Source organism: Bos taurus, chromosome 10 (assembly GCF_002263795.3).
Source record: "Bos taurus isolate L1 Dominette 01449 registration number 42190680 breed Hereford chromosome 10, ARS-UCD2.0, whole genome shotgun sequence".
Classification (NCBI taxonomy): Eukaryota; Metazoa; Chordata; class Mammalia; order Artiodactyla; family Bovidae; genus Bos; species Bos taurus.
The window spans coordinates 2,326,914-2,351,190 of record NC_037337.1 but is presented as its reverse complement, the minus strand read 5'-3'; the positions used below and the strand labels follow the sequence as shown (position 1 = coordinate 2,351,190).

The 24,277-nt window shown below is 41.0% G+C and overlaps 1 long non-coding RNA gene across 4 annotated transcripts in view; it reads right to left on the bottom strand.

Annotated features, from left to right (window-relative positions):
• Positions 1-4,609: 4,609 nt before the first annotated feature.
• LOC101903289 (uncharacterized) overlaps positions 4,610-24,277 on the bottom strand; it is a 72,395-nt gene continuing 52,727 nt past the window's right edge. For 2 of the 4 annotated variants that reach the window (XR_009496109.1, XR_009496111.1), the window contains one exon: positions 16,851-23,759. This is a non-coding gene — a long non-coding RNA (uncharacterized lncRNA). Of the gene's footprint in view, positions 10,611-16,850; positions 23,760-24,277 lie in introns of those variants that run through there. The other 2 variants (XR_009496112.1, XR_009496110.1) reach the window with 2 other exon arrangements.

Here is a 24,277-nt window from a genome sequence, read left to right as displayed (position 1 = left end):
AAAAGCAATGTGTTTCATTTTATACTCATCACATTTAAAATTCTATCACTCATTTTAAATTCCACATGTGGGATCTAAAAAATGCAGCAAACTAGGGGAAATAACAACAACAAAAAAGAAGCAGACTCACAGATATAGAGAACAAACTAGTGGTTTTCAATGGGGAGATGGGAGGGAGGGCAGCATAGGGTAGGAGAATGGGAAGCACAAATGATTGGGCATGAGGCAGGCTCAAGGATGCATTGTACAGAACTGTGAATAGAACAAATGTTCTGTAATGACGATAAATGGAAAGTACGCTTTAAAAACTGTATAAAAGGGTTTTAATAAGAGAAAGGCTATTTAAGTGATGTAGTAAAATTTTTACTTGAAAGGAAAACTTAACAAATATATTATATAGTTGTTTCTTTGTCTAGCTCCCTCACTAACTGTAAGCTTCATTAAGATAAGACCATGTCTGCTTGTTCACTGGAGTATAGCCAGTACCCAGCATGGGGTAGGCACTCACTCAAGAGTAAATGAATGAGACCCTGAATGGCGCTTCAGGTGTAATACAAGGGAAGAAAAGGCTGCTGTGGGCAGACACGGTGGCTCATGGCCTGTTCCGGTGCAGGTGTAAGAAAAGATACAAATTAAGAGGCTCCATTCTCCCCATTGAAAAGAAGGGAAGAGATTTCCGCCCTGCCCTATTTTTTTTTTAAAATCAGAGCATTTACTATAGAAAACTTGTAGTTAAGTATTTTCTCCTCTCTTTGAAATATATATATAAACCCCTTTGAAAACTAGATAGATGTTTTGTCAGCTTTAGAGGATGTATTTCTCAAAGACTTGGGAGCTATCTTTTTGAAACATAAACATCAAGAGACATAGCATGTCTGCCTCCCAGTTTCTAAGGGAGAATCAGAGCCTACCTTGGGTGGGCATGTTGCTCCAAGCTGTAAAACTTGCTCCTATCATAAAAGTATGAGAGGTTTGGTTTTCTCCTGGATAAAGCCAATTAGTTAACTCAGATGGTCACCCCAATTACTAGGTAAACTAGGAATGAACTGTGTGTAAGAAATAATGTTATCAAGTCCTCCTACTTGTAGATTAGTTATTATCTGTCTTGAAAACATGTATGTGACGGGCTGCATCTACTTGGCTATAAAAAGGGTGAGGGATTTCTTTCTGTCTTCACCATCTTCTAGTAGATTGCCTGTGATACACATCACATTCTGGTTTCACACTTACTAAATAATAAAACTGTTTTCCTTCTCTATTGCCTTTGTGGGAAGGTTTTTTGGGTTGGCAGATTTTGCTTCCCATTTTATTTCTCCAATCAAGCAAGGGCAACCAATGGAGAATTTACGGGAGAGCAGAAGTTATTCATGTGAAGAGGTGGGGGCATGTTTGTCACGTGAAAAAGATCAGAGATGTCTGAATGGACTTGATGCAAAAGAGTTGCAGGGATAATCCAGGTAATGAAGATGCTCTTAAGCTATGTTCGGGGATTTGGATTTTATCCTGAGGGAAACTGAATAATCAAGGTGATATCACAATAGAATTTGCCTTTAGAAAGCATAAGTCCTATTGTTATATACAGAATTGCAGGATTAGAGAATAGTATCAATGAATATAAGGAGATGTTGTTAGGTGAGAGATTCAGTTATTAAGATGCGCAATAATAATTACAGTAAAAAAAAAACAGCAGTAATAATTGTCATAACCACAATGAACATTGTCTTGAGCTACATGCTGAGCACACTTCTTAGTCCTCTACATGTCTTGCCAGTAATTTTTGCAACAACTTGTGTTATCATATCAATTTATAGATGAGAAAGCTGAAAGATAAATCAATTAAATAACTTGCTCAAGAGTAATATAAGATAGAGTTGCAATTTAGACTTGGCCTGAGGGACAGTTCTCTTAACTTCTTTGCTGCCTCCTGATGTCAGTTTGGACAAAAGAGGTTGCAAGATGGATATGACAAGGTAGATGGATTAAGAAATATTTAAAAGGTAGAACAGACAGGATCTGAGGATTGAGTGGATATGGGAAATCAGTAAGAAAAAGATGTTAAGGATGTTGCCCAGTTTTCTATTACAGAATAGTTGAACTATTCCCTGGGGCAGGAGGGCCAAAAACACAGCAATTTTGGAAGGAAAGTTAAAGAATTTGAATGACACACTGCCCCGAGGAACCAAGGTGGAGGTGTCCAATGAGGCAGCAGTTATGCAGTTCTGGAGCTCAGAAGGGAAGGCAGCCTGAACACAAGGATGGTAACTGAGGTTGTGGGGCAGATCAGAACCCCAGGAGAGAAAGCACAGTAAAGGGGGGAGTCCTGGATCAAACCCGGGGGGACATCAAGAAGAGAAGAGCTACCTCCATAGGAGATTAAGACGACGCTCTAGAAAACAGAGAGGGACACAGTGTGGTATTTGCAAAGCTCAGAGGAAAGAATGTCCCCAAAGGATATGGGGTCAAGAAATGTTAAGGACTGCTATAAAATTTTGCTTATCTCAGAAAGAAGTGAGGCTGTGACTCTCCCTGCCCGAAAATCAATGCGAACATGGATCTCACTCAGTTTCTAACGTGAAAGTACCTCAATTCAAGTTTTGCTTTAAATGTTCGGTCTGCCATTATTTCCCCCCTCAACAGTACACCATATTGCTTTCCTTCTGTGACGCTGAGAATGCAAAATAAGATTGAAAATCCTCCTGCTGCCTCAGGAGGAAAATGTGGAATATGAAGACTGGCGCAGTAAGCAAATTGAGTCTTTGTCTCTGTGAAACCAAAACCAGCCATTTTCATCATCTTCTCTCAGATTTCAAAGATGGCATTTATTCTCTCTTAGTTTACCCCTCATCTTTCAATTAATCTCATTTCATTACTTGACATTTTCCTTTGGAAGCAGATTTAGTGTAAGTTAATCATATTTGCAGAGATTTTGTTGTTTTTCTTAAAAAATAAACCTGCTAATGAGATTTTTGCCTAGTTTGGGTAGGTTAATATGAAGCATATTATTTATGCTCAAAGATTTGGGGGAATGACTAAATGTTTTCATTCTGTGCATCTGGGCAACTTAATTCCATTTTGTCCCCTGACATTTGAAGATAGCTGTAGGGTTTTCTTTTCACTTTCCTTCTATTCATTCTTCTCCAAACTCCCCTCTCTCTTCCCCTATCCTATCCACTACCGAATTGTTCATCTTTATTGGCTTGGAAACAGGGCTGCAATGTGATTTTCCACTTGGTTTCTAGTAGAATGGAATTTTTAGAAGTTGTTCTATCTTCTGGTTGCATGTGGGTGATGAGGAAAACTGTTTTCATCAAGGCTCAGAAGGTCTAACAATATTTACCTACCAGGAATGGTTGAGGTCTGGAGTCGAGAGTGTCTAAACTAGTCTATAAAACAAGGCCAGCCCTAAAACAACTGAGCAAGTAAGGAACTGATGACAGGTCTTAAGGATCTGGAGATGCTCTCTTTACTCCTTCCTAGTCTTTCTGTCCTGAGTCATGGAAATGAACCAGCAGTGTTTGGAATTCTGTGCAAGGCTCTGCCAGTCCTGTTTTAGCACGTGTGTAGTGATAGCTTAGGTAAGACATAAGATAGTGAACACGATAGCTCTGGGGACAGTGCCAGATATATATTTTTTTCTGAAGTTGATAATTTTGAGAACCACCCAGGTCTACTCCCAGCTTCCCTACTGACTTGCTAAACATCCAGCAAATTGTGTCTTTGCTGGCTCTACCTTGAAGTGAGGTGAAGCAGCATCCCCCTGTCACCACAGCACCAGGATGCTTTAGGCTGTGAGGGAAGTGGAAGCAGTTCTGTGTGCGAGTTAGCACCTATGATTTCCTGCCACTGCAGAATTTAAGGTCCTAGCAGCCATCTCCTGCCAGGGATCCCTCTTGCAGGAGTACAGGGGGTCACTCTTCTCAATAAGTAACTCTCTAGCATTCCCTTTCAGCTAGAGAAGCATGAAGAATTCTGAGACAGCCAGGAACTCCCCTGCAGAGCTGGTAGATTCAAGGTGGCAACAGGGAGAGAAGTAAAACTTTCTGGAGACGAGAGGAGTGTGGGCCAGGGTAGGGGTGTCCAGTAGAAGATGCCAGGCTGCAGGACTTTCACCTTCACTGAATGAGAAGAGGGGAAGGGACCTATGTTTCCTGGGTAACTTGTCCATGACAAGCACAGTGCTAGCCAATTTTATGCAGATAATCTGGCTTGAGGACTGCTCAATAAGACAGATGCTACTATATAACTACTTATGATGAAACTGAGGCTCAGAAAGGTTGGAAGCTTTGCTGATAAACACCTGGTTAGGAAATGACAAGGATGGCATTTGAAACTGAATCTATTTGACTTCAAAGTCCACGTACACTTCCCTGATAGTCCGCTTCTGGCGCCTATTCCCCGTTCTGGCATTACAGGGAAAGGGGGTCATGGAGGGCCCTCCCCTGCTTTCTCCACACACTGGGGACATAGGAGGCTGACCCTGATCTTCAGGGGTGAGCACACTACCGTGGACTGGTGGGGAGACCACAGTCCTTCCTTGGTCATTATGATTACAGCAGCACAGTAAGGGTCAGGCAGGTGACACAAGTAAATCTAATGAGCTTCAACTCCTAGAGCTAGGGACAGGGTTCCTTCTTTCTTTGGGGGTTACTAAGCCTGTGGAATGGAGAAGGCGATGGCATCCCACTCCAGTACTCTTGCCTGGAAAACTCCATTGATGGAGGAGCCTGGTAGGCTGCAGTCCATGGGGTCTCGAAGAGTTGGACACGACTGAGTGACTTCACTTTCACTTTTCACTTTAATGCATTGGAGAAGGAAATGGCAACCCACTCCAGTGTTCTTGCCTGGAGAATCCCAGGGACGGGGGAGCCTGGTGGGCTGTCGTCTGTGGGATCGCACAGAGTCAGACATGACTGAAGCGACTTAGCAGCAGCAGCAGCAAGCCTGTGGAAACAGTGTCAGACTTTATTTTTTGGGGCTCCAAAATCACCGCAGATGGTGATTGCAGCCATGAAATTAAAAGATGTTTACTCCTTGGAAGAAAAATTATGACCAATCTAGATAGCATATTGAAAAACAGAGACATTACTTTGCCTACAAAGGTCCATCTAGTCAAGGCTATGGTTTTTCCAGTGGTCATATATGGATGTGAGAGTTGGACTGTGAAGAAAGCTGAGTATGGAAGAATTCATGCTTTTGAGCTGTGGTGTTGGAGAAGACTCTTTAGAGTCCCCTAGACTGCAAGGAGATCCAACCAGTCCATTCTAAAGGAGATCAGCCCTGGGTGTTCATTGGAAGGACTGATGCTAAAGCTGAAATTCCAGTACTTTGGCTACCTCATGTCAAGAGTTGACTCATTGGAAAAGACTCTGATGCTAGGAGGGATTGGGGGCAAGAGGAGAAGGAGATGACAGAGGATGAGATGGCTGGATGGCATCACCAACTCGATGGATGTGAGTTTGAGTGAACTCCAGGAGATGGTGATGGACAGGGAGGCCTGGCATGCTGCGATTCATGGGGTCGCAAAGAGTCGGACATGCCTGAGTGACTGAACTGAAGCCTGTGGAAGGTGAGCCTGGAGCTGCCTGCACTTAAGAACAGCATATTTGAGAAGAAAGAGAACAGAAAGGAAAGCATGGAAGAGAGGTGAATCTCTGACAAAGTCAGAATCATTTGACCATCTCTTCTGCTGTGTCTTAAGCTAGACCTACCCCAGAACTTTTAGTTGATGGAGTGTTTTCCACATTAAGCAGATTTTTGCAGTTTTCTCTTACTTACAACCAAAAGAACCCTCGTTAATATAAGGATTAAAAGAGGGAATTTTAAAAGATATTTATACTGCTTCTAACCTTTGGGAATTAACAATTTATATTGGGAAAGAGAACACACATCTGTGAAAGACTTATGTCCCCATCAATTGCTCAGTTAGTTTTCTACAGCTACCATAACAGATTACCACAAACATTTAGGCCTTAAAACAAGACACCTTACAGTTCTGTAGTTCAAAAGTTCAATCAAGGTCTCATGAAGCTAAAATCAAGGTGCCAGCAGGGCTACATTCCTTCCTGGAGACTCTAGCGGAGGATCCATGACCTGGCCTTTTCTAGAAGTCACCTACAGGCTGCAGTCTGTGCCTCCCTTTCTCCACCTTCAAAGCTAACAACATAAGGTTCATCGTCATGTATCTTTCTCTGAAACTTCCCTTCTGTTACCTCGTCCACTTTTAAGTACCCTTGTGATTACACTGGGCTTACCTGGATAACCCAGGAAAACATTCCCATCTTAAGTCAACTGGTAGCAAACTTAATTTCATCTGCAATCTTAATTCCTCTTTTGCCATGCAAACTAACAACAATTCGCTGGTTCCAGGCATTAGGGTATGGATATCTTGCAGGTTGGGGGGGCGCCATTACTCTGCCTACCACAACACCTTCTCCTATGATAGCAAGGATATGTTTTTTTTGTAATTTCATGTTAATTGCCTGCTTCTGCAGTAGACTGTGACCATCTCTTACTTCCAATTTTGTCCCAGTGCCTTCCATAGAACCCGTAACATAATGCCAAAATTAAAAATTTTGGATTTGTTTTCTATAGAAAATACAGGAAACAATGAGGCCAGAGATCAGAAAAGGCTTTCTGGAAAGTGTTTTGCTGTTGCTATATCTTCAGCACCTAACTGTAGATTTTCAAAGAATATTTGGGGAGGTAAATGAAAAAATGAAGATGTGATTTGAAATAGACCTCTTCAGGCAGGTATTATTTAAGGCTTAGAATAAAAAATGTGCCAGGTATGCCAGGACTCAGGGAGTAGGAGATGAAGGTAGTAACTATGTAGAGGGTTCACAAAAGGAAAGTCCAAGTTTTTGAACAGCCAGGTCAGGCTGGGCTATAGCCAGCCTTGGGGAGCAGCCAAAGGTGCAAAGGGCTTTCATTCTCTGTAGACAATGAAAAAATCCCCAGAGACACTGCACACCCTACACAATGCTCCCGACACTCACTCCCTTGCTATCTCATCCAGTTTCATCACTACCATCAGTATGATAGCTCTCAAATATATGTATCCAGACATAGCCGCTCCTCTGATCTCCACATTCACACATCCAAGTGCTCACTTGACTTTGTCACACAGGTATCTAAAAAGCATTTCACACTTCACATGTCCAAAAACAAACTCCTGGTTTTCACTCATTCCCCAATACCAACTTTCTCTTCCCCCAGTCTTCCACATCTCAATAAATGGATGCTCCAGCCTTCCACTCACTTAGGTAGAGGATTCTGGAGTCTGCTGTCTCACCACACATTCAACATGTCAACAAATTCTAACCACTCTACCTTCAAGCTATTTCCACAATTCAACTACTTCCTAGCACCCCTGCCACTAAGCCTTGGTTCAAGCCACCATCATTTCTCAACCAGTAAGAATGTAATGGCTTCTTAACTGGGCTTCATCATTTTACCATCTCCCCTTGGTTCTCCATAAAGTAGCCAGAGTATATCTTTTAAAATTCTAATGGGACTGCTGTTCAAACCCTACCCCCAATGGCTCTATGCCTCACTTAGAATAAAAGCTAAAGTCCTTACAATAACCCACAAGTCATTATACCAGCTGGCCTTGACTCCTGCCCCCTTGCAACCCTCATAACCTACTACTCTTTCACATCGCATTCTGCTCCAGCCAACCTGGCTTCCTTAACTGCTTCTTGAGCACACCGAGCCTGCCTCTGACTCAGGACTTGGGCACTTAAAGCTCTTGCTCCGTTTGTTGTTCACTATCTAAGTCATGTCCAACTCTTTGCGACCCCATGGACTGCAACACGCCAGGCTTCCCTGTCCTTCACCATGGAGTTTGCTCAAACTTATGTCCATTGAGTCCCTGATGCCATCCAACCATCTCATCTTCTGCCTCCTTCTCCTCCTGCCTTCCATTTTTCCCAGCATCAGGGTCTTTTCTAATGAGTCACCTCTTTTCATCACATGGCCAAAGTATTGGAGCTTCAGCTTCAGCATCAGTCCTTCCAATGAATATTCACGATTGATTTCCTTTAGGATTGACTGGCTTGATCTCCTTGCTGTCCAAGGGACTCTCAAGAGTCTTTTCCAACACCACAGTTCAAAGTCATCAATTCTTTGGCGCTCAGCTTTCTTTATGGTCCAACTCCCACATCTGTCATGACTACTGGAAAAACCATAGCTTTGGCTATACAGACCTTTGTTGGCAAAGTGATGTCTCTGCTTTTTAATATGTTGTCTAGATTTGTCATAGTTTTTCTTCCAAGGAGTAAGCATCTTTTAATTTCATGGCTGCTTCATGGATGGCTCTTTTCTCCAGTGTTCAAACAACTCATGCACTCATTTACTCACTTTTTCAGGTCTCTCTAAAATAGCACCTTCCCAAAAGCACCTCCTTCATCATCCTGCATATAACAATTCCCCCTCCCTAGCATTCCCTATGCCTCTTACTAAAGACTTTCCTTTCCCCCTACAGCATTCGCCCCCATCTGATTTACTATCTGTTTATCTTTTGTTTCTCTTCCACCAGAAATATGATCTCCAAAATAATAATGACTGTGCATATGCATATTTTTGCAATGTGTACTCAATGCGTAGAACAGTACCTAGCACATAATAGGAACTTAATATTTGTTGCTTGAATGATTTAACAATGGAAAGTAGATGAAGAGGAATTACTTGGGAGGGGGCTTTGAAGGTATGAGGCAGAGACAGACTGCAGACTACAGAATCATCCAGGAGACTGAGCTAGAAGCCCAGGTTATTGGACTGGGGACTGTGGGAGAGGAGAGACAGCAGGAAAGCAGTCCATAGTGGGAACCTCTTAGATAAAGTAGAATGAATATTGGAAATGAAGGTAAAGAAGAGTCAGGTGATGTGATCATTTTTAGGGAAATGGGAATGTGAGTGCCACTAAGAGAAAGATGCTGGTGTAGAGGACCCCTCTGGAGGAGAATAAGGGCTCAGGGTTTGGTTAGACTGCATTTGATGTGTCTACAAAACACCCACTTGGAGGCTTCTCTTGGGGAAAGGTGAGAGACAAAGCCTGTAAGATGGGCAGGAGTCTTGCGTGTTCTCTGGGGCCAGTCTAACACTCAGGTGGGCTGAGCATTCAGCTTAGTTTCATGAACAATCAAATGTGGTATCCTGCTTGAAGCTTGGCGCACTGGGAGAGGGCAGATGTGGGTCCTTCTACTAAAATGCTGAGTGGAGCGGGAGGCAGAGACAACCAACCCAGCAAGGGAGGAGCAACAGCCTATGTTTTTTCATGTTGATGATAAAGTTCTGGACTTATCAGGCATTTCTGAAGACAGGAAAATGCCATTTTTATGGACATTCCAGTTCATGAGTGAGTGAGACAATCTGCAGCTTTAAGCTAACCAATAACTGGATGGCAGCAGAAACCTTGACTGCCCAGGAATGTGCTACCTCACAAATCTTGCTTAAATACTTACTGCTCTCATGGTAACTTAGTTAGGATTTCACTTCAGCAGTTTCACCAGTTAAAGATTGGCAGAGTCTTGTTTTCCCACCACTTATTAAAGGAGATTGGCTGCCTTCTCCAGAGGGCTGGTGATGTGAGAAGAACCTCTTTACATTCCTGGGTGAGGCCATGTGGCCCCTACTAGGAAGCCTGAATGAGTGAGGAGAAAGAGTTGACTCTCTAAACCAGCCCCTCACATGCCCTGGGAGGACAAACCATTGAATCATATGGAGCTGCGTCAATTGCCCAGTGAACTTCACTAAAAAGAAAACACCCAGGGTGCTGAATTCTCAACAGCTCATTAACTGACTCAGCCAATTCCCTCCAGGTTAACTTGGTAAAGTGGCAAAGATTTATCTTGAGCTGGGCACCTCTGAGGCAACAGCCAAGAAGACCAAATTACCCTCTTACTTAAAAATACACACCCGTCTGTCCTCGCGAGGTGTGCTCTGTAAAAGGCACTGGCTCTGATTTTCCCTGTAGGACGCCTCACTCCTTCTGCTGTCTCTCTCTCTCCTTCATGCCTGGAGCAGGTGTTTGCTTTGCCCTGAGTGGTTTGAATAGATTCTTAATGGACATGTCAGTTTGGTCAAATATTTACCCAAATATGTGATCTTTTCTTCAGAGAAATGGATGATTTTCATTTTCACCTGATTTTTGCAACCTCAAGAGGAGATGACAGCATAGTTTACCAAATAAAGCTTTCTTATCCCTACACATCACGGGCACACTGGTATCATCACGACCTAAACCTAGTAAGCTCTTAATATTCAACTTTCTGCCCCTGTAACCTGCCCAGGGAGGTGAAGCTGTGCTGGATCAGGAAAGCCCCGGCCTTCTGAGTCACACTTGGGACCCATCCCTTTGAAGTCTTGATCTCTCCTGTCTGTGCAATACGCTGGACACATTTCTCCATGGCTCCAGGTCTCATCCTCGGTATGCTGGAATTTTCCTTTTCAGATCAGGTCTTGTCAAAGTCATTCCCCTTCTCCCCCACCATGCCAGCCCACCAGCATCAGCTCTTCAACTGGAAGAAATACAGGAAGGATATTCAAATACAGGAAGAGCAGCTGCCTTCAAACAACCCAGCCGCAACCTCTGAGACACGGAAATGCAAAACCTGGCAGAGTGGGAGACAGGAAATACACAGAGAATCATTAATTTGCTCTCCCAATACATTATCCTCACACAGAACAAAATTCACCTCTGCTTGCTAAGCAGTCTCTTATAGTCCACATCTCTACTTTTTCTTTTATAAAATGGGGACCCTCCCATTATGGAGGTAAATATCATAGCTCCTCCAAATGAAGAAATTGGCAATTCATTTTTTCAGTATATACTATCAAGTGTCTAATACACAATAAGCCCCAAGGATAAATCAGTATCCTGTTAAAAGATTGACATGCTAAGGAGAAGTTGAAGTTTGAGGAGAAAGAAGGAAGCCTCCAATTACAGAGAGTCAGGAGGAAGAGCATTCCTGGGAGAGGGCAGAGCTAATCAAAGGTTCTAAGCTGGAAACAAGTTTTGCAACTCAGGAAACCAGAAAATGGCCAGTGCTGCTGGACTTGTGAGTAAAAGAGAGTGGGAGGGAAGCAGAGTCAGCTATCAGGAAACTTGTAGGACAAGGTATTTAGATTTCTAGTTAAATAGGAAGATTTACATTTTAAAAGATCACACAGTCTTCTCTACTGGTGGATTGCAAGAGTGGAAGGAGGAAGAGTAGACTGGAATAAAAGACAGACATTTAGGAAAGAGAGAATCTGACTTGCACTCTGAACATAGGACTTTGCACTTCCCAACAGTCAAGTTGAATCTTAACTGGTTTCCAGTAGTGTCTAAGTGCAGGCATTCAGAGTAAAGAATCTTTCCTTGTGGTCTACGTGAAGAGATCTTCATGACCCCTTTGAAAAGTCCCATTTCCTTTGGATCATATCTAAGTCTGATACCTCTGTGGGTCAAAGTCAGAGAATAATAATATTTAGAGCTGGTAAGAGGTCCTGTGGTACCTGCTTGGCCTCTACTTGGCTGCATACGGACCCTTTCACTTCAGATGAATGTCTATTCTTTGAAAAACTTTAGTAGCTTTAGTGAGATGAAATTTAAATGCCACACAATTTAACTAAGGTGTAGAAGTCAGTGATTTTTATTATATTCACTGAGTTGTGCAACCATCACCATGATCTATTTTTAAAGTATCTTTCCTCACTCCAGAGAGAAGGCTCATGCCCTTTAGTAGCCACTCTCCATTCCCCACCTCCCCCTGTCAACACCTAGGCAAGCACGAACCTATGTGGCTTTCCTGAATTTGCTTATCCTGTACATTTATGTAGGTGCAATCATAAAATATGTGCCCTTGGATGGCTGGCTTCTTTCATTTTGCATAAGGTTTTCAAGGTTGATTCATCTGTAGCATAGTCAATGCTTTATTTTTTTTCCTACTGATGAATAACGTTCTATTGAATGGATATACCACATTTTGTTTATCCATTCATCAGCTGATATATATTTGGGTTATTTCTGTTATTTTTACTCTTAAGTCATTATGAGTAATGCTGCCATGAACATTCATGTATAAGTTTTTTGTGGATGGGTATATCCATTTCTCTTGGAAACATATCTAGGAATGGAATTGATGGATCATACAGTGAGTCTATATTAAATTTTTTGAGAAACTGCTGGACTGTTTTCCACATGAGTTGATACTTTTGAAAAATAATGTATGCATAGTTCAGGGTATTTCACCCTGCTTCCTGATTACACATTTCTTAACTTATCTCTGTGACCAGAATTTTTTTTACAATGAATTAAAAAAAAAACCCTTATTTTCTATATTTCTATATTGGAAAATTTCCTCCAAATAAAGCAACAATGAGTTTTTTAACTTATTTTCTTCCCTTTAGACAATTTCTTATTTCTCATACTCCTTTATACACTCTTTCTTCATTTAAAAATGAAAGATCTAAAAAGGATCTGACCAATGCCAGCAATTAAAAAGACTGCTTTCACAGTGACAGTACATATTCCTTTCTTAGTTACAGCTACAGTCACTTTGACTATCAGATCTTTTATGTCATATTTGTGTGTAATAAGTGTTAGTTCTTCAGTCACGCCTGACTCTTTGCAACCCCATAAACTGCAGCCCACCAGGCTCCTCTGTCCATGAGACTTTCCAGGCAAGTACTGGAGTGGGTTGCCATTTCCTTTTCCAGGGGATCTTTCCAACCCAGGGATTGAACCCGTGTCTCCTGCACTGCAGGCAGATTCTTTACTGACTGAGTAGGTTGGGTTAATCACTCTCCTATTTTTCCATATTTATACTCATCACTCTACATGCCAGTCCTTAAACATGGTGCTTATCTGGCCCCTGGAATGGAGGCCTTCTTGCTCACCATGCACCTCTTACTCATTTCTCCATTTTTGTTCCATAGAACCAGTACGTATTTTTCAGAGGTGAAGGGCCTGTTTCTTTGGACTGAGCCTCATCTTAAATTCTCAGCTCCTATGGGGTTCTTTTCTTTGAGATGAATGAAGCTGACTCTTCCTTGCTCCATGTTCAGTGTAATAATTCTGCCTGAATCACAGTTCTTTATGAACAAATGCCTCCTGTTTATCCATTTGTTCATCCCTCATTCAACAAATTATCATTAATAGAAGTCAGGCCCTCTTCTAGGTTCTAAGGACCCTGTAGTCAACAGAACAGAGACCCTGTGTTCATAGCTTATATTTTAATACAGGTTATGTAATTAAAGCATCAACAAGCAGAAGCTTGGAGATCAGATTATTTGAAAGGCACTTTATATTTTCTGGTGAAGTCCACTCCTTCTCTGTTTTAAAAAATAAAATTTAGAACAGAAGCATCACTTTCCTTGCTCATAATCAGTCCCTGTGCGTGATAAGTCACTTCAGTCATGTCCGACTCTGCAACCCTATGGTCTGTAGCCCTGAAAGGCTCCTCTGTCCATGGGTTTCTCCAGGCAAGAATACTGGAGTGGGTTGCTGTGCCCTCTTGCAGAGGATTTTCCTGACCCGGGGACTGAGCCCGCATCTGTTCTGTCTCCTGCATCAGCAGGTGGGTACTTTACCACCAGCACCACCTGGGAAGCCCAGTGGTCCCTAGGAAAGCTAATACCCCAGGTCTAATACTCTCAACTTCATTTCCACTAAACCACGCTAACGGAAAAGTTTTCAGAAGTCCTTTGAATTGGCAAGCATGACAGGAATTAATGTAGCTTATCATATTTATGGAAACACTTTATGAGACACTGCTATCCATCTTGGAATAACAGAACACAAGGTATTTGTAAGAGAATGAAAAGCAAGAACAAGAAGGGGTATTTGAAACATCTTTTTTAAACAAGATCCTCTAACTTGAGTGAACAATTGAAGTCAGACTCCCAAGTTACAGTAAGCATTGTGAGCAAACGTATACGACTTAGTGTATTTTTCACAGATTCCTTTTGTTTTCTACAAGGGAAGATGAAAGCAGCCTTCAGAGGGCAACTCATGTACCGAATTTTCCTGTTATAATTTCAAAGTTCAGCACATAATCTTGTGTTCCTGATGGCTTCCTGTTTCTCTTTTCCCTCAGAGGTCAAGATTAACAGCAATCTCCATCTTGAAAACAATGCAAACATTTCACCCCTATGGATTACAAAGAGGCTAGAGCCCTTGACCGTGGGTGCACATCTGGGCCTTTATGAGGTAACTTGTTTCTTCTCAAAAGCTTCCCTTAGACTGGACAAAGAAATGGATTTTTCTTCACTGGTGTGGGAAATAATTCCAAAATTGTACTTATTAGAAGCCCATGCTCAGAGTCATGCCCTTGAGACTTCTGGTTTTACAGCCTAGAAGATCACTCTTCATTTTTTTGGGGGGGGGGTGCCACTGTAATGCAGTTCTGTTTTTTTTCATTTGGATTATAATTTACAATGTTGTGCTAGTTTCGGGTGTACAGCAAAGTGACTCATATAAGGCCCAATATATATACACGTATATTCTTTTCCAGATTATTTTCCCTTATAAGTCATTACAACACATTGAACATAGTTCCTTATACTGTGCATTAGGTCCTTGTTGATTATATACTTTATACATAGTGGTCGTTCAGTCGTGTTCAACTCTTTGCAACCCTGCAGGCTATACGCTACCATGATCTTCCGCCCATGGGATTATTCAGGCAAGAGTACTGGAGTGGCTCGCCATTTCCTTATCCAGGGGATCTTCCCAACCCAGGGATTGAACCCAGGTCTCCTTCATTGCAGGCAGACGCTTTACTGTCTGAGCCACCAGGGAAGCCCATATATAGTAGTGTGTATATGTTAATCCCAAACTCCTAATTTACCCCTTTAGTAGCCATGTTTGTTTTCTGTTTCTGTGGATCTATTTTTGCCTTCTTGAGGTTTGCACTTGGTTTTAATGGCTGAGCATCACAAACTTCCCTCCATCCCCAAGCCCAGAGATGTCCATGATGATTCAGTACTATTGAACCTCTGCCTCTATCGCCATATCTTTTCCCTTCTAAAACTTCAGGGAAAGCAATGAGGAGCCAATGGAGACAGTAAAGGAGAATAAATATGTACCAAGATAAAGCAAGAGTTATCCTCTAAGAAAGAAATTAAAGAGGAAGCATCATGGTGGCTTAAAAGCGAAATATTTACAAATTAGAGTCAAATTTGGAACTGTTAAAGACTCTTTAGAAAGAGAGAAGACAAAAATCTGTAGGCAGTCTCTACCCTTCCACCCTTCCCTATAATGCTCTGTTCCTGAATCACCTCCCCTTTCCTTCTCCCCACATACACACACCTCAACTCGCCAACAAATGCAATCTGGTAATAAAGTGGCAGCAAAGAATTTAATAATTTCCCAAGTGAAGCAAGGGATGATCTTGTCCTTTGTCTCTAATATTTATGATTCATAAGGTGTCAAACAACCTTACACGCTGTAATGGGAACAATCATGTTTCTTGACAGAAACACCTCTGTCTGCATTTGTTTACTTAGAGATGAGGCTTGTTACATCCATCAGTCCTATGAATCAAAACCTTCTGGTTTGCAGCTGTCACTCTGCCACCCATGGCTTTTAGCTAGTTCTTCAAACCATCTTCATCTTTCTGTGCTCATTGAAATAAAGTGAGATTTCTTGCATTTTCCATTAGTATTTATTAAATACTTATTGTTGTTATTTTTGTTTTGAAAAGTGGCAAGTTGAAAGAAAATGAGTACTCTATTTCCTAGTTTCAAGTCACTCATATTCTTTTGAAAATGAGCAGAAATAGGGTGAGTATCATGACCTTATGCTCATGATCTCTACCAAAGCCCACTAACTGGTTAGCACATGGAGTTGTCAAAGAGGAGTTGTGTCTTTCACCTGGGACCAAGGGCCACCTCTGATAACTGCTGGATGCCTACAGACCCGGATGGGTTGACTGGCAAGCCACATACGATTTTGATGTCTTAGGAACTTCTCAGGAAGGATAGTGACTATGTTTTGCTTAGACTTGGAGGAACCAGGTGTGTTAGAGTAACTTTGACTGTTATATCACAGTAACTATATGACCAACACATGGTAAGACAGTTAATCTGCAAGAACCAAGTTATATCCATTCTGAATCACCAAAGTCCACAAAACGTGGATGATAATAGTGACGGCTGCCTCAGAGTGCGCGTGCGTGCTAAGTTGCTTCCATCGTGTCCAACTCTTTGTGACCCTATGGATCACAGCCCACCAGGCTCCTTTGTCCATGGGGTTCTCTAGGCAAGAACACTGTAGTTGGTTGCCGTTCTCTCCTCCAGGGGATCTTCCCAACCAAGAGATTGAACCCACATCTCTTATGTCTACCTGCAGTGGCAGTTGGGTTCTTTACCCCTAGCACCACCTGGGTAGCCCCACCTCAGAGTGTAATGAGGGTTAAATGAATCAATATTTTGAAGTTTCTTTAATAATGTCAAGGCCATAGTAAGGGCTCGATAAATATTAGATCTTGTTATTATATTAACTACTTTAAACAGTAGGTTAATTCAGAACAAACTCATATAACGATAGCCATGTTGAGAACTCAGAGCACAGACATATTAATGAAATCTGAGCTGGTTTTATGGAGGTGGTGACACTCAGCCCAGTTTTGTACACACGTGAGATATATTGGATATATAAGTTGAGCATTACACTTTAGGAGGAGACTGAGGAATATGTGCTACAAGAGTCAAAGGTACAAGATCCTCAGGTGAAAACTAAAGAGAACAAACACTCACTGTTTAAAATTCCATGCAAACTGAGTGATAGTGAAGCAACATGATAGAATGAATACATTGCACAAGGTGACAGAAAACAATTTTAAAGATCAAACTAATTTACACTCGTACAAGAAAATGAGCACCTTTATTGAACATAAATTGAGAGGCATTATTGTATTGTAAGGAGGACAAAGTATAAATCAGACTTCAAGTTTCCGACAACAGACTTCACTCTATTTTAAGCAGAAAAAATTTCTGAAGGAATATTAACCACAGCCCAGGATAGGGAAGGAAAAGTGAAAGTGAAAGTCGTTCAGTCGTGTCTGACTCTTTGTGACCTCATGGACTATATAGTCCATGGGATTCTGCAGGCCAGAATACTGGAGTGGGTAGCCTTTCCCTTCTCCAGGGGATCTTCCCAACCCAGGGATCAAACCCAGGTCTCCCACATTACAGGTGGATTCTTTACTAGCTGAGCCACCAGGGAAGCCCTTAGTAGAGTCAAATTATAGAGTTGCTTCTGCTGTTAAGTCACTTCAGTCATGTCCGACTCTGTGCGACCCCATAGACGGCAGCACACCAGGCTTCCCCATCCCTGGGATTCTCCAGGCAAGAACACTGGAGTGGGTTGCCATTTCCTTCTCCAATGCATGAAAGTGAAAAGTGAAAGTGAAGTCGCTCAGTCGTGTCCAACCCCTAGCGACCCCATGGACTGCAGCCTACCAGTCTCCTCCGTCCATGGATTTTCCAGGCAAGAGTACTGGAGTGGGGTGCCATTGCCTTCTCTGCAAATTATAGAGTTAGCATTGTTAGCAAACAATGCCCAATTATGTTGGGGCTTCTCTAGCTGAAATTTGCTTTCACCACTGCTCAGCACCTTATCACACTCAGGACTAGTTAACAGAAGAACCACCACTGCCATCTTTGCAGTCACGGTCTAAATCAGGGGCTGCCAAACTTGTAGCCTGGCCCTCAATTTTGTAATGTTTGATTGGAATGCAGTCATGCCCCCTAGTTTACACAGTGTCTGTAGCTGTGTTTGTGCTACAACCACAGAATTTAATTATGGAGACAGAGTCCATGTGGCCCACAAAGCTGAAATATTTATTATCTGTTCTTTTATAAAATTAGCTTGCCAGTCCCTGGACTAAAACTAATTTAGCCCTGAGAAGGGAAAAGAAGCCGGCCCTAGAACCAAAAATGAAACCACAACATCTGCCACCAGTCAGCACATTCTTCTCTCTCACCAGACACGGGTTTCAGGAGCAGATTCCATAGAAACACAAATAAAGGTCTTGAGGGAAAGATGAGGGTGTTACTAATAATCACAAAACATTGGAAGAAAACGAAGTTCAAAAGATACGTAGCAGATAAAATAACACATTAAATAATTATCAGAGCAAACACATGAATATCTTAAAGTTAACATAACTAACATCTATGGAAGCTTAAGAGAAGAAGGTGTTGCATTCAGAAAACAAGAAGAGTTATTACTCTATTAAACCATGGAAATTTTTTAAAATGTGATCTTAAAAAGCAAGAAATGAATATACACTGGTGAAAGAGAGTGAGTAAAAATAAGAAAACACTTCAAAATGCCAAATATTGGGGAAGTATGAAAAAAAATTTAAGTGGTATGAAGGATAGATTAAAAGTTCACATTTCCATCCCAAAAGAGAATATAAAGAATAATACAAAGATGGGAGCCAGGGAAAATCCAAGGGGAAAAGAATTTTTACATTCAATGGTGAGCAGGTTGAGTACTAAGTACGATAAATAGCGAAAGTGTCTTCTTTCTATACATTCTGGTGAAATGCAAGAATGATAGAAATGATAAATGATAGAAAATCTCAAAACTCACAGAGGAGAATCTTATAATTTTCTTAGAGTTAGAGCTAGAGTTACCTCAAAGAAATAGGAATCAATTTGGCATAAGATGTTCCACTGACACATTGGATCCTAGAATAACAAAGCAGAAATGAGAAAAAAGATATAATTATAATTGTGGACAAAATTTTTAAATTACAAGAAAATGCTTATGAAAGTTTTATGGGAAAGCATTTTCCAGATTGGCTAAAGAACAGAAAAATACACAAACCTGTGAAAAATAGAAAAGACACTCTAAGATCTATACCATAAAAGGAGACAGTTTCTGCTATCCCGTAGATTATAGGTGCCAAATTTCTCAAGAACACACAATTTGTACACTTTTGCAAAGATAGAAAAAATGGAAGGTTTCTTAATTTGGGCTAAAGCTAGCAAAACCCTTATGTCCAAAGCACAAAAAAATGACATGGAGAAAAGAAGAAGTAAGCAAATCTCATCTTGAACAAAGATTCAGAAGTCCTAAATAATATATTAGTAAGTCAATTCCAAGCATATGTGAAATGAATAATAACTCATGTTGTTTTATCACTCCATTTCCCCTCCTTCATTAGTTTGGAAGTTCTATTCTCTTCTACTCAATGCTTAGCTGTTTGGTGCTTTTAAGACTGTAACATTTTACTCTAGCTTTTAGTTATTCTCAGTAGGAAGGTTGGTCAGATTATGTAGTCTAGAAATAGAGACTCTGGAACCTACAGTTTTGGGGAAAAAAAAATTCAGCACCCTCAAATATCATACACAAACATACATTATAAATGAAATATACATTAGAGGGAAATAGGAATAATTTTTATATCATTATCCTGGCCAATGGTACTGGTTAGGATGAAAGGAGGAGAATTTTTCTTTAAGCAAGATACAAAACCCAGATGCTATAAAGAAAAAAGATTAATATACTTGACCACATACCAATTTAAACTTTTAAAATTTAAATTAAACTCATAACAAATTTACGATTGCAAATTTAAATTGACTTGACAAAGAACAGCATAAAGAATGTTAAGAAATAGGAGACAACTTGAGAGAAAATATTTAGGGCCCAAACAACAAAAAATAATATCCGTAATATGAAGGGAAGACTTACTAATCAAGAAGAAAATGACAAGGAACTGGACCCCTCTCAAATGAGCCAACCCAAACTTAATAACAAGCAAGTCATAGAACAAAATACGCAAGTGATTAATAAAGTTAAGAAGATAATCAACTTCTATAATAATTCAGGAAGCGAAACCAGACTACAGATTAACTAGTACTAGCCTATGCTCTCAGTGAGAGCAAAACACATAAATACTTTCAGCCAGAATTTTACCTGATTCAGTTCAGCTCAGTTGCTCAGTCCAACTCCTTGCAACCCCATGAACCGCAGCGCACCAGGCCTCCCTGTCTATCACCAACTCCCAGAGTTCACCCAAACTCATGTCCATTGAGTCGGTGATGCCATACAACCGTCTCACCCTCTGTCATCCCCTTCTCCTCCCACCCTCAATCTTTCCCAGCATCAGGGTCTTTTTCAATGAGTCAGCTCTTCGCATCAGGTGGCCAAAGTATTGGAGTTTCAGCTTTTGCATCAGTCCTTCCAATGAACAGCCAGGACTGAACTCCTTTAGGATGGACTGGTTGGGTCTCCTTGCAGTCCAAGGGACTCTCAAGAGTCTTCTCCAACACCACAGTTCAAAAGCATCAATTCTTCAGCACTCAGCTTTCTTTATAGTCCAACTCTTACATCCATATATGACTACTGGAAAAACCATAGCCTCGACTAGACAGACCTTTGTTGACAAAGTAATGTCTCTGCTTTTTAATATGCTATCTAGGTTGGTCATAACTTTCCTTCCAAGGAGTAAGCGTCTTTTAATTTCATGGCTGCAATCACCATCTGCAGTGATTTTGGAGCTCAAAAAAATAAAGTCAGCCACTGTTTCCACTGTTTCCCCATCTATCTGCCATGAAGTGATGGGACTGGATGCCATGATCTTCGTTTTCTGAATGTTGAGCTTTAAGCCAACTTTTTCAATCTCCTCTTTCACTTTCATCAAGAGGCTCTTTAGTTCTTCTTCACTTTCTGCCATAAGGTGGTGTCATCTGCATATCTGAGGTTATTGATATATCTCCAAGCCAGCAATCTTGATTCCAGCTTGTGCTTCTTCCAGCCCAGTGTTTCTCACGACGTACTCTGCATGTAAGTTAAATAAGCAGGGTGACAATATACAGCCTTGACGTACTCCTTTTCCTATTTGGATATCTACCTTAAAAGATTCACATATGTTTATAAAGACACTTATTTGAAAATCCCCAATGCTCCTCAGCGACCAAATAAAGGTTAAACATCCAAACTATGAAATGCCATGTAAGTATTATAAACACTGGGATAAAGTTATACACACTTTAGGAATATATCACCATGAAAGGGTATTAGGTAAAAGAAGTTTGAGAACTTTTTTCATTTATGTTAAAAAAAATCCAATTGTGTATTTGTGCATACATATTTATAAACGCTAAAACAAAACTAGAAAGATGAACACCAAATTGTTAGCAATGTTTCCAAGTGGGAGGCATTTGAGATTTCCATGTGGGTGAGTGGGGACTTTCACATGTTTTCCTACAAAATAATATATTTCTTAACTGTTTTATAATGAGCTGTATTCATTCATTACTTATATATTGAAAGAAAGAAGTATGGTACACAGGCTGTGAGATACAATTAAAGGACCCTGAGTTTTGGAATTAAGCAAACTTGGCTTCTATAATCCTGGCTTTTTCTTGCTGGCTCTGTGAATTTAGGCAAGTTGCTGAGGCTCTCAATCTTCATCTGAATGTAGACACCTTTCAAATGAGGGTAATTAAGTAAAAATGTAAATGTCAACCAATCCTTTGTGTGTAGTGGATTTTTAACACAGCTTTTTGTGTTCCTTCTCTCCAGGAGGAGTGAGAAATAAGTAAGGCAGAGACTGGACTGAGACCTCTTCTTCACAACTTTGAAAGTAAGACTCAGAATGACCTAGGTTTCATTTAGTAAGCAGACAAGTCACTGTAAAATCTCGAACTGGAGAGTGACTTGATCCAAAAGATGTTTTAGGAAGATTAGTTTGACAATTCTAGAGAGAAAAACGAGTTCTTTTCTGCATAAATGGTGATACTGTAGAATTAGAAATTTTATGACAAAGCTGAAACTCCCAATACTTTGGCCACCTGATGTGAAGAACGGACTCACTAGAAAAGACCCTGATGCTGGGAAAGATTGAAGACAGGAGGAGAAGGGGACGACAGAGGATGAGACGGTTGGATGGCATCACCTATGTGATGGACATGAGTTTGAGCAGGCTCCGGGAGTTGGTGATGGACAGGGAAGCCTGGCGTGCTGCAGTCCATGGGGTGTCAAAGAGTCGGATATGACTGAGCAACTGAACTGAACTGAATGATGCATCATCTGTCTCTCATTTTCAGACATGACCAAGCTGAGAATCTGGGCAAAAGGAAGGTCCCCAGGGAATCCCTTAACTCCATAATTTTATTTGATCCTCTCGAAATCAGCATCATGGCTATGCTCAAACAGAATCACTTTCTCTCACTGCTTTTTGCCAGGAGGGTCTATTTTTCTTTCACCTTTCTAAGCTACCACTGCATAACCAATGGGTTCTTAGTAAGCTAAAGGGTACTTTGAAGACTTGGTTTTCTCACAGTACAAAACTTTGTCATTATAAATAACTCCAAAAAAAGATTTCTCAAAGTGAGGATAGATGCTCTGTGTTTCCCTGGGAGGTGATATTCTGGCAGGATATTCTCAGACAGTCTGCCCACACCAGCCTTGCTGAACACCAGGTCTCCCAGCCTGGTCACTCAGGATAACCCTCATGTCCCAACACATGTCTCCTAGAGGGCAACATTTGTCCGTGGTCCACTTAATGATAATAGTAACAATAATGAATAAATCTGCATAGTAACATGGAGTTTAAAAATCCTACAAATATCTACCAGTGAGTAAAAGATCATGCTTCTTAACAATCTTCTGTCTAGGAATCTCTTGCCCTTTGTTTTTGTCTTTATTTTCTCTACACACCATCCTGGCTGAATCTCTAGATTTTGGTGGTAATAACTGCACTCAACCCTTCTGAAGGTTGGGGATAAACTTTTTGATGTTCGGTGTGTTATCAAGTCATGCCACTGCCAATATTAGTTTCCAAAGATTTAGAAATAAAAATATTTGCCATGGATTGGCTGATATGGATCAAATGTTACAACAGCAACTATTATGCCTCTGGGTGCACTTTGCAAGTCATTCAACAATCTGCTCTGAGAACACCTCTGCGTGTGCCTTTATATACGTTCCATATTGTTGCATGAACACTGAATTTACAGAATGATCACACTGGGATGGCCTTAGGTTCTTACCGAGAAGGCAAAGAAGTCAAGATAAGCTTCCAGAGGCTTTGGAAGGAGAAAAGACAGAGTAGAAAAACAAACTGCATAACCCAAGGTTGAGGTCTCTGCCATTGCTTTCATCTTTCTTTTATCTCCCCTAGGATTCATTCTAACCATTACATCCTTATCTTCCAGTTCTCATTTAATTCTCCTGAAAGACTCAAGTGAAATGTGTGACGCTATTTCCAAGTTCACACTTTGTAGGAGACAGTACTTGGGGATACTTTTCTGGGTAAGAATCTTGTCTTACAGTTTCCCTCTTTAACTGGCCTGTGTGGTTTGGGGTCTGTTTTTTGCCTTCTCTATTTCTCAGCAGCTCATCCCATAAAGCTGACTTTAAAAATTTGTATAGAAGTTTAGTTTCTGATCAAGATAGTATAGCAAGGCAGGGATTTATCCTCCTGTTTTGAACAATTCAAAAAATGGGCAGAATATGCGAAAAATGTCTCTTTAGGCATTGAACACAGAGCAACAAAGAACAATGATGCCCAAGGAACAAAATCAAATGAAATGAGCTCCATAGTTGCCCAAATTACTGCCTGGAGAAAGTCTGGGCTGCAGTTCAGCAAGGGCGAACCCGGGCTAGAGGTTAGTGGTCTTAGCTGTGGAGATGGAGTTGGGTGTTTGAAGGAGCCAATGACTCCAAGCTGGAGTTAATTCAGTTCAGTTCAGTTCAGTTGCTCAGTCGTGTCCGACTCTTTGCGAACCCATGAACCGCAGCACGCCAGGCCTCCCTGTCGGTAGGGTACAAAAGCAGAGAGAGATAATCAGAGAGAGAAATGCAAGATCGTGAGAGAGTCCCCTTTGAGGATTCAGTTAAGTACTGATCAAATCATCTAAGGAAGAAACCTACCTGAGCCCAGGGAAAGAAGCACTAACATGATTCAAGGAAACAATGTCTGGAGCTCATAGAGGGCTACAAATAGTGTTGATTCCCATCAGTCAAAATGGAAAACCTCATAATTCATGGGGCACTGGATATATCACTAGTGAAGGTCTTGTCTGAGTAGTGAAACATAACTATACTTTGACTAAGTGTTGCTTGGGTCCCACTAAAAAGGCTTAAAAGCAAGACCTAAATAAACAAAGTGTTTCCAGTTAAAGTAATTGTGTCCTAGAACAAAGCTCATGAATATTTTTAGGAAACTAAAGAAAAATTAACAATGTCTGGCATCCAGTCTAATGTTACCAGGCATCTTTAGAGGCAGGAAAATACAACCCATAAAGAGGGGAAAAAAAAAAATAAGTCCAC